The sequence below is a fragment of the Cyprinodon variegatus genome, unplaced genomic scaffold, assembly GCF_000732505.1.
Source record: "Cyprinodon variegatus isolate N-32 unplaced genomic scaffold, C_variegatus-1.0 Scaffold1470, whole genome shotgun sequence".
NCBI lineage: Eukaryota > Metazoa > Chordata > Actinopteri > Cyprinodontiformes > Cyprinodontidae > Cyprinodon > Cyprinodon variegatus.
The window spans coordinates 95,375-99,841 of NW_015151923.1; the positions used below are offsets into that span (position 1 = coordinate 95,375).

At 36.8% G+C, this 4,467-nt stretch overlaps 1 protein-coding gene across 1 annotated transcript in view; it reads left to right on the forward strand.

The window, feature by feature from the left end:
• Window positions 1-219: 219 nt before the first annotated feature.
• The window catches only part of LOC107103516 (protein FAM3C-like), an 18,836-nt gene continuing 14,588 nt past the window's right edge, over window positions 220-4,467 (forward strand). Inside the window, exon 1 of the mRNA XM_015403249.1 lies at window positions 220-425. The gene's annotated coding sequence lies outside the window, so the exon portion shown is untranslated. The remainder of the gene's footprint in view (window positions 426-4,467) is intronic.

Sequence of the window (4,467 nt, forward strand, 5' to 3'; positions counted from 1 at the left end):
CCAACTGCAATAAAAAAAAAAAATTCACACAGTTGTAAATGTTGGTTACAGTACGCCTGTTTTTAAAAGGTTTTCCCCTTCTGGGTTGAACTCTGACATTAACACACCCTGAATGCTGGGATCACATTGCATTGACTCAGGTTTACTTTCAGTTTCTAAAGAGGTCAAGTATAAGACAGAACTGGATGAGCTGGGAAACAGAAGGCATTAAGGCTGACGGCAGAAACACTTCATATGTGTATGCAGGAATGTTTTAGTGTGAGTTGAGAAGGTGAGAGCTGTCCTGCAGTTAAGATTGAAAATAAGACAACTAGCAGAAATTGAAAAATGGGAAGCTCTTAAAACTTCACTTTTTTTTATTTCTGTTGTATTTTGGTCGTGTTGAGAAAAGAGACACTTCTTCTCTGAAGCAAAAAAAGAAAACAGTAAGTAAATTTTATTAATAATTAAATGACAACTTTAGGTTAAGAACCAGTTCTATTTTGAACTATACAAAAATATGAATATGAATCTTTTTGTTTATCATAATTCTTTACGTGTAAAGGTCACAGATGTTTTAATAAAAAGTAAAAAAAAAAAAAATTTTTTATTTTAATTTGCATAACTATTCAATAATACTTTATTAATCTCTGAGGGGAAATTCAGTTTCTTTCCAGAAGACAGAAACACACAGAATGAAAAACCACAGACATTAAACATGGGGCGGTGCGGCCTCCGTGGCTTCCTGCCATGAAAGGTGTTGCCCTTACAGGTGGGAAAAAAAGAAAAGGGATAACAATGAGTGTGAGCAGGAAAAAAAAATATTTCACAGTCAATCCTTCTTTTTCAAACTTTATTTATAAAGAACATGTAAAACAACCGGGGTTGACCAAAGTGCTCTACAGATATCACAGTTGCAGGAAATAAGGTAAAACCTTAACCCTTTAAAGGGCAAGTTGCCGTTTTTTCATCAGTTTCTATATCCAGCCATTCAGCAAAGATGCTCCTACATGGCTGTGCATCTTATTTTGGCAATTGAACAATTAGATGAGCCATTTATTTATATATTACCCACTGTAAAATAAGTTTGAAAAAAAAAAAGGTCAACAAGTTAAGAAAAAAAGGTAAAAAGCAAATCATTATAAGCATTAATGCCTCTAAGCTTATGTAGCACCAAAAAAAAAAAAATGTGTTTCTTTCACTCCCAGAGTGTTTTTCACAAATTTCTTATAGAAGCACTTTTGTTATTTTTCTTAATATATTCAGGCAAGTTGGCATTTTTTGTTATTACATTGATCTTAATTTTTGCCATCAAAATGTCCATATTTTTTTAATGTTACAACAGTAATAAGGTCTTGTCCTGAATTCCAATAACACTATTGGCTTGAAAAGTACACAAACACAATGCAATAAAATAGAGTGAAAGTAAAAAAAAGAATAAAATAAGTTAAAATTTAAATAAAAATGGAAATATATATATATTTTTTTTTGCCAGATGTCCTCTTAGACTTGATTAAAAGCCGGGGAGAAGAATGTGTTTTCAGGGAGGATTTAAAAATCCTTAGCAGGATTCAGTTAGAGATTGCAAAAAACCTCAACAAAGATGCAACACAACATCTTGCAGGAGGGATGGTGGAGAAATATGAGGAGAATATCATGTCTGAGCATGTGAGTGTGTGCGAAGTAAGTCCATGAAGCACTGTTCCCAGGGTCAATCTCCCTGACAGAGGTTCATCAACCCGACCGAACAAGGCAGGTTCACAGATGTCCTCAGGGAAGGGAGGGCTCCGCTGAGAACAAGTCAAACAAAACAAGCAGATTTTTAAAAATTCGTTTAAAATAATTATAAGTGCTGTACACATAGTAGTAAAAACACAAGACATAAGTACGTTTAAAAAAAATAGTATATTAAACGAATGTTTTAGTTTTCTTTTGGAAGCATCACATCCTGGCAAAGCCGTACCTAGAATGAGAGCCAGAAGAAGAAAATAGAACATTTATTTTAGCTGAGGTTTTTTTCTTTTATTCCTGGTTTATCCCTGATTAGGCTGAACACATGTTTCATCCATGACCTCACATCCAGAGTTCAGGTAAAAAGTTTATCCTTCCACATCTGACCATCAGGAAAGTCATCAAAATAGAGATGCCCATCATTAGCATAATGTTTTGATGAAAATCGAGGCTCTTTCTTCCATGGATGTTTCCAAGTAGCTGTAAGTAGATATTAAAAAGAATATCACTCAGTACTGACTTAGTACTGATGAACACCATATTTATATGTGTTCATTTCAAAATTTCAATTTGGTGCCAATTTTCAGTTTCCATTTCAAATTGGCACCTGTGATGGGGGGGGGCTGGCGTACCATACTTGGCGTAGGGGGGTGGACTACCTGGGTTGTGACTGCCTGGCAGCCATAGGTATGAGAGGAGCATATGGATGGGTGGCTGGAATGGTTACTTCAGTGGGCGCTTTCTCATTCCTGTTGACTGCCGGTCCAGGCTTGGGCCTCCTGGCCCATTGGGGTCATCACTTGGTGGTGGTGGGCCTCTGGAACCCGGAGATCTCATCTCGTCCATCTTGGGAATGACCAGCCACCGGTGGAGCACATTGGCTTGCTGTCAAAGCCCTGTGGGACCCGGGGTGCCTCTGGATATCCTGGGCTTGTATCGCCTCTTTTTCTGTGCAGGGCCCTATAGGGTGAATCTGGGGCCACCCACACCTTCTATTAAACCTACCTTAAACACATTTTCCTTCTGATCAAGCTTTCTAAATCCTTTATTTACAGGAGCATGCCCATGCATGCATGCCATGGGAGATTGGTTCTAGGTGTTGTTAAAGAAAAATGATTATTTTTAGTCTTTAATACAGTTAATCTTATGGCATGTGTAAAAGGTATGTTGATTTAAAGCACCAGGCCATAAAATGAGTATCTCCTGGGGGGCGAACATTATTTGAGCCTGGATGAGAGATTTCTCCCTGGTTTACAGAAGGTCAAAAGTCTTCCAGAATAAACATTTGGGATGGTGTGAAACTGAATCAGGATGACTTTAAGAATTCTAGATGCCAAGACAGGCTTTCCGCTTTTTCTTGTTAAAACAAAGAAGCAAATTACCCCAGATGTTTGCAGTAAATTAGGTGAAGCTCTAGGCAGTGTCAGAGATGGCTCCTGGTTGGAGGAGCAAGGGCCAGCCTTTTTTGAATGGATTAGATACAAGAGGATAAAGCTTTCTACATAGAAGTAACAAATCAGATTTGCTCTTGCAACTCTCCAAAGATGTCTGTACGTCTTTGCTTTCTTTTCCTCTCTCCATTTATGTCAGGTAATTGAATGCATGTCTCCGTTGTTCTGCAGTTTCTGGTGTAGGTTTGTGCATTGTCTTATTTCTAATTTTATGCATTGTCTTATATTGGATTAAACTCTGTAATTCTGTGACGTCAACACGCCTTGCTGGTTTTCATTGTGACCACACGCAGCTCGCCGAGAGGACCTGGGAAAGGAAGAAACAAAAGCCAACCTTTTTCCAAAGTTAACTATTTTAGAATATTTTCTTCCTTTACAGTGTTCACACTAATACTTAATACTAAGCTGCAGCTAAAGATATATACCACCCAGAATAATATTGTTTAATCTCTAAAGGTTCTGCTTTCCACATGATATCTACTGCCTTTAAAGTTTTTTTTAATGCTAATTTTGGTTTTCTATTGTCTTCTTTTTGCATCTATGTTTTCAATTCTTATTTTTCCTTAATTCTACTTTCTTTCCCACCTCCATTTCTGTATCTGTCTGTTGTATATGATTTTACACAAAAAAATAATTTTTAATAAAGTTAAACATATAATTATCAAGCGAAATCTTATGGCAAAATTCATACTGGTCTCCTTGTGGAAGCAAATCTGTTCCCAGAGTTATATTGGCAAAACAGGATACAACAAAACAAAAATAAATTAGTTTTAAACTACAGAATTACAGAATTAAATCCCTCCCGGATTATAAATCATTAAGATCCCCCTATTTTAGATAATTGCTCAGAAATATTAGAAGTAACGATCTGGAGGTCAAAGATAATCAGATCATTCATAATAAACATCAGGTTGGTGAACTGAAGACTTCATACCAATGAAGGTCGGCTGAACAGGAAAAGCGGGCTTTAGAAAGCAGATCTGGAAACATTTGAGTGCCGCGAGACTCTTTGAACAAACTGCAGAGCCTGTTAGACCAGAAATGTCGACGGTTACACAGTCCATAAACTCTGAGTTCTACAGGCGTGATCTGAGTGGCTTTGTTAGACCAGAGAGAGTTATTTCCTCTGGGATCCTGTTTACTCTTCATCAGCTGATTCGGTTCTACAGATTAGTGGACCAGATCCGGACAAAAACATTTAGAAATTACTAAATTTATGCATTTTTTTAAATGAATTTTTTATTAAAGATGTAAGTCATGAAAATAATCTTCAAATCAAATGGAAATGGATGCATAAACACCTGCA